Source organism: Dendrobates tinctorius, unplaced genomic scaffold (assembly GCF_039654945.1).
Source record: "Dendrobates tinctorius isolate UK_male_01 unplaced genomic scaffold, ASM3965494v1 ptg000027l, whole genome shotgun sequence".
NCBI classification, from domain to species: domain Eukaryota; kingdom Metazoa; phylum Chordata; class Amphibia; order Anura; family Dendrobatidae; genus Dendrobates; species Dendrobates tinctorius.
In genome coordinates, this window is record NW_027361695.1 from 3,365,446 (window position 1) to 3,380,551 (window position 15,106).

At 44.0% G+C, this 15,106-nt stretch overlaps 1 protein-coding gene across 4 annotated transcripts in view; it reads left to right on the forward strand.

Moving 5' to 3' along the window:
- The window catches only part of PDZRN3 (PDZ domain containing ring finger 3), a 244,774-nt gene that overhangs the window by 192,106 nt on the left and 37,562 nt on the right, over positions 1-15,106 (forward strand). Inside the window, exon 1 of one of the 4 annotated variants that reach the window (XM_073569693.1) lies at positions 10,356-10,400. The exons of the other annotated variants lie outside the window; for them this stretch is intronic. The gene's annotated coding sequence lies outside the window, so the exon portion shown is untranslated. Of the gene's footprint in view, positions 1-10,355; positions 10,401-15,106 lie in introns of those variants that run through there. 4 annotated transcript variants of the gene reach the window in all.

Genomic DNA, 15,106 nt, shown 5'->3' on the forward strand with positions numbered 1-15,106 from the left:
AGATGAACAACAATTAGCTGTAATCATTGTGAGATCCTGGCAGCAAGTGTTTCGTTTCCCTACAGTGCCTCCGCAGGTGAAAAAAGGTAGTACACACTTTCAATTAAATTAACTGTCTGTTTCCATCATATAAAGACATTCTGATCTTCCAAGTCTGTGGAATCACTGAATGAAGACCTATAAGACTTCAAAAGTCCACTTAATTATACAATATATCACTGAGTGAGGTGGACCAAGTATTGGATACTGGATTTTTGATTAGTTAACTAAAACTTATATTTTATAAAATATTTAGTCCACATCAGTCAGTACTAGATCCTCCAAGTCTCTGGCTTTGGCTCTAGGTAACAGATGAGGGTCCAGAATAAGAGACCAACTCTATTTTAGTTATATGTCATTTCGGAAAAGCGAAGTCAAATCTCCAAGACTTTGGGAGACTTCGGATATGCTAGCGCTGCATGGATAAACTAGGGGCACAACTAGGAGAAAGGGACTCACTGGGCAAGTGTCCTGTCCTGAATGCCAATGGAAGGCAACAAGTCACCTAGCCATGATCAGAGTATTTAGATACAAGGCTAGGGCACAAAATGTAATTATTACCCCAGGTAGATAAAAGCCTAGCTACTCCATTAATCCTCATCGCTTCATACTGAAGTGGGAGCGGTATCACTGTGTAGTTAATCAGATTTTCTCTTCATGAATCTGGGAAAGCTGGGTGATGAATAAGGATGTTTCATTAAAAAATGACCACTGATCGACGTGGATCTGATAATTAAAATCTACACCTCTGTCATACAGTGGCCACTGTAGGAGAAATGGGGTATTGCATTCAACTGAATTCAGCCAAGGTGGGGGGGGGGGCATAAAAATAGAGTAGCACTAATCGGACAACCCTTTTCAAGTAGTGTGTGTGTGTGTATGTAATGTGTATATATAGACAGAGCAGATAGGTAGATGGCCCACCATAAAACAAATGGTTGAGTAATTTTGTAAATACTTTAGTCTCCATCAGATGTGATATAAGATCAAAGCATTTACAAACTTACTTAACTTTTTATACAGAGTCATACTGGATAATAGTAATATTGGGATTGCAGCGTCAATGTTTTTTTTTTTTAAGTGTAACCACTAATGAAATGTGCTGTGTCTTCCCTATGAACGGAGAAACCGAACTATCCACATCTGATGAATGAATCAAATTATGCTAAATGGTTTGTAGAAATAATTTCTCAGATCTACGTAATTAATGAAGCTACAAAATTAGCATTTTTTATACTTGAATGATTAAAACTATTAAAAGATTTCTATGCCCTTCACTGTTCACCCTATGTATAAATAAGCACAGCCCTAGTCTACAGCTTGCTAATGGCATTGACTCTTGATCTTACAATGTGTATGGCCCGGGGCCAGTCTGTATGAATGGTCCTAGATTTGTAAGCTCATAGGAAGTCTTTGTCTGCTCCCATTACATGTCTGCTCCCATTACACGTTGAGCCAATGATTTACTTATGTAATGCAGTAAAATCTATTATTTTGGTGGTTGCTGGAGAGTTAGGAGGTCATATACACTGTATGGAGAAAAGTATCAACGACACACTTCTTAATCATTGAATTTAGGTTTCTCATTCAGTTCCATTGCATCAATGTATAACATCCGGCCATAATTGCCCTTGCTATATAACATCTAGCCCAATCAACCCCCCGGTATATAAAATCCAGCTCCATTGTCCCTGGGGTATAACATTCGGCCCCATCACCTCCTGGTATAGAACATTTAAGCTCCCTTGCCCCCTGTATATAACATCCGGCTCTATTGCCTTAGGGTATAACATCTGGCCCCATCAACACCCAGTATATAACATCCAGCTCCATTGTCCCTGGGGTATAACATTCGGCCCCATCACCTCCTGGTATAGAACATTTAAGCTCCCTTGCCCCCTGTATATAACATCCGGCCCCATCACCTGCCTGGTATATTATATCCTGTCATATCTACTGTATGGAGAAAAGTATCAAGGACACACTTCTTAATCATTGAATTTAGGTTTGTTATTCAGTTCTATTGCATTAATGTATAACATCTGGCCATCATTGCCGTCTCTATATAAAAATCAAGCCCCATCACCCCCCGATTTATAACATCCGGTCCCATCAACCCCCCGGTATATAACATCCAGCTCCATTGCTCACTGGGGGGGGGTATAACATCAAGCCCCATCACCTCCTCGTGTAGGACATTAAGCTCCGTTGCCCGTGGTATTTTACATTCGGCCCCATCACCTGCTTGGTATGTTACATCAGGTCATATACACTGTAAGGAGAAAAGAATCAAGGACACACTTCTTAATCACTGAATTTAGGATTCTTATTCAGTTCCATTGCATCAATGTATAACATCCGGCCCATCACTCCCTCTGTATATTATATCTGGCCCCATCACTCCCTCTGTATATTACATCTGGCCCCATAACTCCCCCGGTATATTACATCTGGCCCCATAACTCCCCCGGTATATTACATCCAGCCCCATCACTCCCCCGGTATATAACATCCAGCTCCATAGCCCCTGGGGTCCCATAACTCCCCCGGGTTTTAATATCCGGCCCCATCACCCCCTGGTATATAGCATCCAGCTTCATTGCCCCTGGGATATAACCCATTCGGCCCCATCACTTTGTGGAATAGAACATCAAGGTCCATTGACCCCTGTATATGACATCCAGCCCCATCATCTGCCCGATATATGACATCCGGCTCCATCACCTGCCCGGGAAATGACATATGGCCCCATCACCCCCTGCTTTGCCCCTGGGGTATAACATACATCCGACCCCATCGCTCGACTATTTAACATCCATACCCATTGTCCCTGCTTTTCACCATATAATGCATGTTTAATCCATTCCCCACCATGCCATTCTACCACACTACTATACAGCTCTTAACCATCAGATGGCGCTGTACCCCATTCATAATCGAGCCTTACAGGTAACGTATCACAGGGCCATGTGAATGATGGGTATCCATGGCACTCACTGATGGAGCGTTTGATAATTCATGGATAGGATGATTGCATGTAGTGAAGGTCATTGGTCATTTATGAACCACCGTTTCGGCAGCGCATTTCATTTCATTTTTGCACTTTCATATGAACCTCATATATTAATAATAATAATAATAATAATATGCCCAATTTCTGTCGGCGCTGCCCCTGAAAAATCACCCTATGACTCGATGGCTGGTAATACATATGGTGCAAGCAGTAAACAATGACCACTATTACTATATCATTTATTGTCGTCTTGTCGCCGGGTCCTTATTTTCGCCAAATTTTGCGCCTTCTGGTCCTTTAATGAATTATGAGGCTGGATAGCAGTGTCCTTACAGCATAGACCAGAGCCATCTTTGGCTGGTCGGCAGCCTGCAGCAGCAACGACCGCCACCACTGATATGCAACATGACATGCCCCTTTAATAAAGGCGTTCCCTTTCAAAATCTATGGCTAACAAAAAAAAAGATTGCAATTTCACAAGGAGCTTTCAGAAAGTCTTGCAGACTTATTATTGATTCTAGTTGTACTTTCCCTTTAAGAGGATCTGTCAGACGACACCCTTTGATTTGTATTTATATTTAGTGTATGCAAACATGGCTGATTGAGCGTAACTCCTCTCAGGGGGGGGAGAGCACGTATGTAAAATCGGGGACTAAGAAATGGACGCCAAAATGTCTTGTTACTGGGAAATTTACCATAAATGTCTGTTGCCCATAGCAACCAATCACAGTTCAGCTTTCATTTTACCAGGGCTGTTTACAAAATGAAAGCTGTGCTGTGATTGGTTGCTATGGGCAAACTGAGGCCTAGCGTGCCATGCCAAGCGCAAGGCCTGAGGTTGAGGAATGTGACACGCTCAGTTGTAAAATGCTACAGACTATGTTGGCGCTATAGAAATAAAATGATTATTATAGGGACTTAAATAATACAGCATAATGGAGCATTTACCTAAAATCTTTTTGAATACTCTTTTTTTGTCAAAAACCACTCGGATTCCTGATGTGAATTTCAAACTAAAAGTTTTCATGATTTTTTTTTTTTTTTTCTGACGAGATTTTGAAAAGTGTGAGGGAAACAAAGTTTCAAAGCTAAATAAAAACTGATTAAAAAATACCCTCCAAAAGCCGCGTCTTATCTGTAAACCTCTCAGATGCAACTTCCTCGTATAATCCGCTCAAAACTCATGTATCATTGTAAAAAAAATCACTAATGTGTTGATTTGAGAAGCCCTGTTCTCCCAGGAGAAAGAGGTATTTCCATTTCCAAGATCCTATCCCGAATATGTAGTAGGTGTAAAGAAAATATCATAAGAAACCTCCAATTAGAAATGTATAGTTCTTCTGATTCGCTCTGTCGCTTACCCCATGTGCAGGGCATTGCAGTATTAGTTATTCATGGTTAAGGCTACTAACAGCTGAGACTATATGAGTGGTCATAACCATGGGTACCTAAGCTGCTGCACATGGGGTAAGTGACATAGCCAATCAGAAGATGGAAATACCCCTTTAACTGTATCTTGTCAGCACACTGTGTCTCTTTTCTCCAAGGAGAGATCACTGTATTCTGTCAGCATACTGTGTCTCTGTTCTCCAAGGAGAGATCACTGTATTCTGTCAGCATACTGTGTCTCTGTTCTCCAAGGAGAGATCACTGTATTCTGTCGGCACACTGTGTCTCTGTTCTCCAAGGAGAGATCACTGTATTCTGTCAGCATACTGTGTCTCTGTTCTCCAAGGAGAGATCACTGTATTCTGTCAGCATACTGTGTCTCTGTTCTCCAAGCAGAGATCACTGTATTCTGTCAGCATACTGTGTCTCTGTTCTCCAAGGAGAGATCACTGTATTCTGTCGGCACACTGTGTCTCTGTTCTCCAAGGAGAGATCACTGTATTCTGTCGGCATACTGTGCCTCTGTTCTCCAAGGAGAGATCACTGTATTCTGTCAGCATACTGTGTCTCTGTTCTCCAAGGAGAGATCACTGTATTCTGTCAGCATACTGTGTCTCTGTTCTCCAAGCAGAGATCACTGTATTCTGTCAGCATACTGTGTCTCTGTTCTCCAAGGAGAGATCACTGTATTCTGTCGGCACACTGTGTCTCTGTTCTCCAAGGAGAGATCACTGTATTCTGTCAGCATACTGTGTCTCTGTTCTCCAAGGAGAGATCACTGTATTCTGTCAGCATACTGTGTCTCTGTTCTCCAAGCAGAGATCACTGTATTCTGTCAGCATACTGTGTCTCTGTTCTCCAAGGAGAGATCACTGTATTCTGTCGGCACACTGTGTCTCTGTTCTCCAAGGAGAGATCACTGTATTCTGTCGGCACACTGTGTCTCACTGTGCCTCTGTTCTCCAAGGAGAGATCACTGTATTCTGTCAGCATACTGTGCCTCTGTTCTCCAAGGAGAGATCACTGTATTCTGTCAGCATACTGTGTCTCTGTTCTCCAAGGAGAGATCACTGTATTCTGTCGGCACACTGTGTCTCTGTTCTCCAAGGAGAGATCACTGTATTCTGTCAGCATACTGTGTCTCTGTTCTCCAAGGAGAGATCACTGTATTCTGTCAGCATACTGTGTCTCTGTTCTCCAAGCAGAGATCACTGTATTCTGTCAGCATACTGTGTCTCTGTTCTCCAAGGAGAGATCACTGTATTCTGTCGGCACACTGTGTCTCTGTTCTCCAAGGAGAGATCACTGTATTCTGTCGGCATACTGTGCCTCTGTTCTCCAAGGAGAGATCACTGTATTCTGTCAGCATACTGTGTCTCTGTTCTCCAAGGAGAGATCACTGTATTCTGTCGGCGTACTGTGCCTCTGTTCTCCAAGGAGAGATCACTGTATTCTGTCGGCACACTGTGTCTCTGTTCTCCAAGGAGAGATCACTGTATTCTGTCGGCATACTGTGTCTCTGTTCTCCAAGGAGAGATCACTGTATTCTGTCGGCATACTGTGCCTCTGTTCTCCAAGGAGAGATCACTGTATTCTGTCGGCATACTGTGTCTCTGTTCTCCAAGGAGAGATCACTGTATTCTGTCGGCATACTGTGTCTCTGTTCTCCAAGGAGAGATCACTGTATTCTGTCGGCATACTGTGTCTCTTTTCTCCAAGGAGAGATCACTGTATTCTGTCGGCATACTGTGTCTCTGTTCTCCAAGGAGCGATCACTGTATTCTTTTGGCATACTGTGTCTCTTTTCTCCAAGGAGAGATCACTGTATTCTGTCAGCATACTGTGTCTCTGTTCTCCAAGGAGAGATCACTGTATTCTGTCGGCACACTGTGTCCCTGTTCTCCAAGGAGAGATCACTGTATTCTGTCGGCATACTGTGTCTCTTTTCTCCAAGGAGAGATCACTGTATCATGTCGGCATACTGTGTCCCTGCTCTCCAAGGAGAGATCACTGTATTCTGTCGGCATACTGTGCCTCTGTTCTCCAAGGAGAGATCACTGTATTCTGTCGGCATACTGTGCCTCTGTTCTCCAAGGAGAGATCACTGTATTCTGTCGGCATACTGTGCCTCTGTTCTCCAAGGAGAGATCACTGTATTCTGTCGGCATACTGTGCCTCTGTTCTCCAAGGAGAGATCACTGTATTCTGTCGGCATACTGTGTCTCTGTTCTCCAAGGAGAGATCACTGTATTCTGTCGGCATACTGTGTCTCTGTTCTCCAAGGAGAGATCACTGTATTCTGTCGGCATACTGTGTCTCTTTTCTCCAAGGAGAGATCACTGTATTCTGTCGGCATACTGTGTCTCTGTTCTCCAAGGAGCGATCACTGTATTCTTTTGGCATACTGTGTCTCTTTTCTCCAAGGAGAGATCACTGTATTCTGTCAGCATACTGTGTCTCTGTTCTCCAAGGAGAGATCACTGTATTCTGTCGGCACACTGTGTCCCTGTTCTCCAAGGAGAGATCACTGTATTCTGTCGGCATACTGTGTCTCTTTTCTCCAAGGAGAGATCACTGTATCATGTCGGCATACTGTGTCCCTGCTCTCCAAGGAGAGATCACTGTATTCTGTCGGCATACTGTGCCTCTGTTCTCCAAGGAGAGATCACTGTATTCTGTCGGCATACTGTGCCTCTGTTCTCCAAGGAGAGATCACTGTATTCTGTCGGCATACTGTGCCTCTGTTCTCCAAGGAGAGATCACTGTATTCTGTCGGCATACTGTGCCTCTGTTCTCCAAGGAGAGATCACTGTATTCTGTCGGCATACTGTGTCTCTGTTCTCCAAGGAGAGATCACTGTATTCTGTCAGCATACTGTGTCCCTGTTCTCCAAGGAGAGATCACTGTATTCTGTCAGCACACTGTGTCTCTGTTCTCCAAGGAGAGATCACTGTATCCTGTCGGCATACTGTGTCCCTGTTCTCCAAGGAGAGATCACTGTATTCTGTCAGCACACTGTGTCTCTGTTCTCCAAGGAGAGATTACTGTATTCTGTTGGCATACTGTGTCCCTGTTCTCCAAGGAGAGATCACTGTATTCTGTCGGCATACTGTGTCTCTGTTCTCCAAGGAGAGATCACTGTATTCTGTCAGCACACTGTGTCTCTGTTCTCCAAGGAGAGATCACTGTATCCTGTCGGCATACTGTGTCCTTGTTCTCCAAGGAGAGATTACTGTATTCTGTTGGCATTCTGTCTCTGTTCTCCAAGGAGAGATCACTGTATTCTGTCGGCATACTGTGTCTCTGTTCTCCAAGGAGAGATCACTGTATTCTGTCAGCATACTGTGTCTCTGTTCTCCAAAGAGAGATCACTGTATTCTGTCGGCGTACTGTGCCTCTGTTCTCCAAGGAGAGATCACTGTATTCTGTCGGCATACCGTGTCCCTGTTCTCCAAGGAGAGATCACTGTATTCTGTCGGCATACTGTGTCTCTGTTCTCCAAGGAGAGATCACTGTATTCTTTCGGCATATTGTGTCTCTGTTTTCCAAGGAGAATTTGCTGTATCCTGTTGGCACACTATGTCTCTGTTCTCCAAGGAGAGATCACAGAATTCTGTCGGCATACTGTGCCTCTGTTCTCCAAGGAGAGATCAGTGTATTCTGTCGGCATACTGTGTCTCTGTTCTCCAAGGAGAGATCACTGTATGCTGTCGGCATACTGTGCCTCTGTTCTCCAAGGAGAGATCACTGTATTCTGTCGGCATACTGTGTCCCTGTTCTCCAAGGAGAGATCACTCTATTCTGTCGGCATACCGTGTCCCTGTTCTCCAAGGAGAGATCACTGTATTCTGTCGGCATACTGTGCCTCTGTTCTCCAAAGAGAGATCACTGTATTCTGTCGGCATACTGTGCCTCTGTTCTGCAAGGAGAGATCACTGTATTCTGTCGGCATACTGTGCCTCTGTTCTCCAAAGAGAGATCACTGTATTCTGTCGGCATACTGTGTCCCTGTTCTCCAAGGAGAGATCACTGTATTCTGTCGGCATACTGTGCCTCTGTTCTCCAAGGAGAGATCACTGTATTCTGTCGGCATACCGTGTCCCTGTTCTCCAAGGAGAGATCACTGTATTCTGTCGGCATACTGTGTCTCTGTTCTCCAAGGAGAGATCACTGTATTCTTTCGGCATATTGTGTCTCTGTTTTCCAAGGAGAATTCGCTGTATCCTGTTGGCACACTATGTCTCTGTTCTCCAAGGAGAGATCACTGTATTCTGTCGGCACACTGTGTCCCTGTTCTCCAAGGAGAGATCACTGTATTCTGTCGGCATACTGTGTCTCTGTTCTCCAAGGAGAGATCACTGTATTCTGTCGGCATACTGTGTCTCTGTTCTCCAAGGAGAGATCACTGTATTCTGTCAGCATACTGTGTCTCTGTTCTCCAAGGAGAGATCACTGTATTCTTTCGGCATATTGTGTCTCTGTTTTCCAAGGAGAGATCACTGTATCCTGTTGGCACACTATGTCTCTGTTCTCCAAGGATAGATCACTGTATTCTGTCGGCATACTGTGCCTCTGTTCTCCAAGGAGAGATCACTGTATTCTGTCGGCATACTGTGTCTCTGTTCTCCAAGGAGAGATCACTGTATGCTGTCGGCATACTGTGCCTCTGTTCTCCAAGGAGAGATCACTGTATTCTGTCGGCATACTGTGTCCCTGTTCTCCAAGGAGAGATCACTGTATTCTGTCAGCATACTGTGTCTCTGTTCTCCAAGGAGAGATCACTGTATTCTTTCGGCATATTGTGTCTCTGTTTTCCAAGGAGAATTCGCTGTATCCTGTTGGCACACTATGTCTCTGTTCTCCAAGGAGAGATCACTATATTCTGTCGGCATACTGTGTCTCTGTTCTCCAAGGAGAGATCACTGTATTCTGTTGGCACACTATGTCTCTGTTTTCCAAGGAGAGATCACTGTATTCTGTTGGCATACTATGTCTCTGTTTTCCATTTAGAATTCGCTGTATCCTGTTGGCACACTATGTCTCTGTTCTCCAAAGTGAGTTCACTGTATCCTGTCGGCACACTATGTCTATGACCTGCTCTGATACAAAGCTTATATACCCTTGTATATCCCTCACACCATTATCTCTTTCCACTTGTTTTTTCCATTTTTTTTCTTATTACAGTATGCTAACTGTTCCATTTCCAAGAATCTTCCATTGATTTCCCCCTTGCACCTCGTCTTGCGGCCCCCAGCGTTATTAGCAGGACCATATATTGAGGGACCTCTATGTTGCTGTCTTGTCGTCACCCTACAAACCCCGCTGCTGATCGGTCGGTAATCACATTAGCGTAGCATTAGGCCCGAACAATAGCTGGGGGCTTAACTGTCCAACAAACATCCATTTTTGTGAGCAAATGACTCATTTAACACTGTATAGCACTGGCTGGTAAAGGATTAGGAAGATGGAGAGCATTGGAAGGGGTCAGGGTAGGGGGGTGATACAATGAAATTAGGTTGAATTTAGAATTCCTGAAAGGCAGGTTAAAAGTTCACTCATGCACAAGTGAGACCTCTCTCACATTTACCATTGTTCGGTGGGTGGCTCCGATCTGCCATCAGGGCACATTACTAGGAAATGGACATCTCTATTGACCTGCTGATCACAGCCTTGGGTGGTCACCTTTTGAGGAATCATATACCTACTAGAAGACCAGCGCTAACTCAACCCTCCTTATTTACAGCCACCTAGTCTTTAGGGGATTTCATCCATATCCTTCTCTTCCATGAGTTTGGACGAGAGGGAATAATCTTAAAAGCAAAGGACATTAAACTGGCGAAAATCGACAGAAAATTCTAAATTATTAAAAATTCAACATGTCCTTCTTTAGCCTTACATCTTCAGTCCAATGATAGTCCAGAGATCTCCCTAGTTGGCCGGTCCCTTCTGAAATCATCAGGTACGTACGGATAACTTTTCATCCAAATGGGTCATTTTCAAATGCACTTCCGAATTTAATCGTTAAGCTCTTGTTTTGTCCTCTGCTTGACTTTTGATGTCTTGGTCTAGTAGGAGGGTCTTTTTGGGTGTCAAAATCGGAGCCAGCTATTGGATCCTTGAGAACTTTGAAGGACCAGCTCGGCCCTTACTACTGGGCTAAATATTTTGATAAATAGTTGTTCCTGGTTGATATATACAGAATCTTCCTTCTAATACGTTTCCTCTTGGCGTGACCTATCCAGGAGGACCAGCCTTGATTAAAAAAAACAAAAACATAGTATGGAGATACTCTGTTAGGAGATGTTTCTGCAATATGTATCTCTATGGCCACCCAGTGGTTGTAATGTGAATTGCAATCTGTCATTATAATGCATTCAATCTGTATCGTGAGTTATCCAAATTTGAGGAAAGGTAAGGGGTGGACCATATGTGATAAACGGGGTTAAGTGCGTTGGATTTTTTTTCTCCATCAACGGTGACTATTAGCTTATTTTTTGGTTGTGACTATTGACAGATGACCCCGGATCCTCACTGTTGACCCCTCCAAGCCCTGATGAGTACTCAGGGACCACAAGTGTAAGTGCACTAACATCAAAAGCTTGGGATTAAGATCCTGAACCAGCTCAGCTGCTTTTGTAAGGAAATTATTTTCATTTGTGAGATGGAAAATCAAAATGAATGACCCCCGAAGATGAAGAAGGAGACAGACGGACCCAGAATTAACCAACATTACTATCCAGATTACAGTCAGGTCACGGTAATGGGTGTTTTTTTCGATGGTCAAATTTAGGTGGCAGCTGTAGAAGAATAGACCCCAATTTGGGTCTAAATTAAAAAATATCAAAAAGATGAAATCTGGGATCCAGGTACATTTTTTTTACTTCAAGAAATGGCTCCACACCTGTCCACAGGATGTCCACTCTGAGGCTGAGCTGCAGTACCACACACAACCTGTGGACAGTTGTGGCACTGTTCATGGACAAAAAAGGAAGCTACGTTTTGCACTCCTGGACGTAGTCCTTTTTTGACTTGCATCCTACTTGCTCTCCAAAGAATATCTGGAGACTCACAAATAAAAGTGAGAAAGTTGGCAATACTTTTGTACTGTTACTACCAAACATACAGGAGCTTCTCACAAAATTAGAATATCATCACAAAGTTAATTTATTTCAGTTCTTCAATACAAAAAGTGACTCTCCTCTATTCTATAGAGTCATTACTCACAGAGTGATCTATTTCACGTGTTTATTTCTGGTAATGTTGATTATGGCTTACAGCCAATGAAAACCCAAAAGTCATTATCTCAGTAAATTAGAATAGTTTATAACACCAGCTTGAAAAATGATTTTAAAATCTGTCATGTCGGCCTACTGAAATGTATGTTCAGTAAATGCACTCAATACTTGGTCGGGGCTGTTTTTGGATCAATTACTGCATCAATGCGGCGTGGCATGGAGGCGATCAGCATGTGGCACTGCTGAGAGGTTATGGAAGCCCAGGTTGCTTTGATAGCAGCCTTCAGCTCATCTGCATTGTTGTGTCTGGTGTCTCTCATCTTCCTCTTGACAATACTCCATAGATTCTCTATGGGGTTAAGGTCAGGCGAGTTTGCTGCCAATCAAGCACAGTGATACTGTTGTGTGTACACCAGGTATTGGTACTTTTGGCAGTGTGGACAGTGGCCAAGTCCTGCTGGAGAATGACATTTCCATCTCCAAAAAGCTTGTCGGCAGAGGGAAGCATGAAGTGCTCTAGAATGTCCTGGTAGACGGCTGCGCTGACTTTGGTCTTGATAAAACACAGTGGACCTACACCAGCAGATGACATGGCTCCCCAAACCATCACTGATGGTGGAGACTTCACACTAGACCTCCAGCAGCTTGGATTATGGCCTCTCCACTCTTCCTCCAGACTCTGGGACCTTGATTTCAAAATTAAATGCAAAATTTACTTTCCTTGTGGAGTGTGTCAGTGACTGCCTTCTGGACATCTGTCAGGTCAGCAGTCTTCCCCATGATTGTGGAGCTAAGGAAACAGACTTAGGCCAGTTTCACATTTGCGCTTTATAACGCAGCGACGGCCTGCGCACGGCCGCCGCTAAGCCCTGCCCTCTCCCGGCTCCCTGCCCGCCCCATCCGGTCATCGCCGCCTACTAACGCACATGGACGCTTGCGATCTGCACACCCTATCTTTAGCATAGGGTGCACAGACCGTGCGCTGGCCGTGCGCTAGCAGGATTTTGCCGTGCGCTGCGCACTTTTGAAGGTGCGTCGTGCTCGCCGAAATGCAACATGCTGCGTTGGGCGCACCTTCAAAAGTGCGCAGCGCACGGCAAAATCCTGCTAGCGCACGGCCAGTGCACGGTCTGTGCACCCTATGCTAAAGATAGGGTGTGCAGATCGCAAGCGTCCATGTGCGCTAGTAGGCGGCGATGACCGGATGGGGCGAGCAGGGAGCCGGGAGGGGGCGGGGCTTAGCGGGGCGGTGCGCAGGCCGTCGCTGCGCTATAAAGTGCAAATGTGAAACCGGCCTAAGGGAGCTTTATAAGCACTTATGAAGCCTTTGCGGTTGTTTTTTGTTAATTATTCTAATTTCCTGAGATAATGACTTTTGGGTTTTCATTGGCTGTAAGCCATAATCATCAACATTAACAGAAATAAACCCGTGACATAGATCACTCTGTGTGTAATGACTCTATAGAATAGAGGAGATTCACTTTTTGTATTGAAGAACTGAAATAAATGAACTTTTTGATGATATTCTAATTTTGTGAGACGCACCTGTGTGTGGCGTAACTTATCCCCAGGTAGAGAGCCAATTTACTTTCACTGTCAACTGCCAGGTGTTGATAAACTGTGATGTAATATTGTGTTATACCGGTTTTAGCTTGTAGATCTTCTTTTTTGTTATCATTTCACTGTTTTTCTCCATTCACACCCAAAGCTGCATTTAAAACGTTTATCTTCAACTCCATTCACTTTCACAGCTGTATTTAAAATTCTGCTGGCTTCCCCATTAGATGCTGCTTCGAGACAAGTGTGCCCAGTGCAGATCAAATTCAAGGTGCAGCTTTGGCTGTGAATGGAGACGAGCTGTCTTGTATTTTGCCTGCATTTGTAAAGTTTTCACAGTTTTAATGTGAAGTCAACCATTTGGATGGGCAGTCATTTTTTTTTTCCTGAGCTGCCAGTCTGTCTCCGGCATATATTTCTGCTCCTTGACACCGACGGATGACAACATGTCACTTTTTTATCGGTGGCATCTTGTCAGGTTCTGGTATAACTTTTCGTCTAAGGCAGACGATTAGTAAGGAAACAATTACACATCCCTGGGTGTTATATACCCGAGCTCTGACCGGCGGCTGTCGTCTTGGGATGAGTTTAATATACAATATTTAATTCATGAATTTCTGTAGAAGTTTGAGGCGCTGGAGAAAGAAAAACCGTGTGGCCTCAGAGGAGCGGAAACTTTACTACATGGCCAGACAGTTCGTAAATAGGAAGGTTATAAGGTTTATTCGTATGCTGGGCTGACCTTAAATAACCCTGAGACCACTTATGGTCACTATGTGGACAGTTCATATAATATCGCCACACAGTTCCAAAATAATACCGCCCACAAACTTCCATTGCAGTTCCATCCATCCACTGGCAATCATTTGCAGGGGGGAAGATCATGTTCCTCCCGAAGTTCTCGAAGACTTAAGGCCACCATGCATAGTAGACTAAAGTCATCCAATATCGGTGGGATCGGCCGACGGTGTAATGTGTACGTGGTGTGGCCCCCAGATTCTCCTCCAAGAGATGATGGCCATCTTTTGGAGACAGACATATTATGATTTCATTACAAAGACTTCATAGATCCTAGGAGCAAGAGATGAAGGTCTACTGGGAGATCTCTGAGGAGTCTCAAGTAGATCATCAATAACTAAGGTCTATATCTAGAGTATAGATCGGGCCAACTCTTTGGATATTGTAATCTATAAGATCAGTGACAGGTAATTAAAACTTTGGTTAATATAAAGTGTTAGTGCACCCCAAAGCCAGATACAGGTGGACACTACTCAAAGTGGAGAACCACTGAAAAGAGTAAATGGAGGACTCCACGCCATCGTGTTTTACATGACCGGATTTCTTACAATGGGTGTCATGTACCAGGTGAAACAACCACTCCAAAAATACAAATTGAAGGCAAGCAGGTTCTTTTAAACTGAAAAAGCATTATTGTGACAGCTATTAAAAACATATGACCACTTTTAAAGGGGACTTATCACTTGGCATAAATATGTAATTTTTTTGCCTGGTGTAAATGCCGCTGTTCTTCTGAATGCAGCGCTGTTTTTCTTTTGTCCCTGCCCCTCTCCGTTCATGAGATACGTCCCTCTCTTCTTTGTCTATAAATCTAGCCTTGCTACTAAGTGGGCGTGGTGCTCAAGACGACGCCCACAGAGGAGAGTTCAGACGCCCACTTGTCCAACAAGACTAGATTTAGATACAAGGAAGAGGAGGCCATATCTCCGGATCCGAGAGGCGCAGGGACAAAAGAAAAACATCGCCGGATTCAGGAGAACGGCGGCATTTACAGCAGCTACAGAAATGACATATTTACGGTAGGTGATAAGTTCCCTTTAATAGACATTTTTTCCTAAGAAAAAAAAAAATTCTA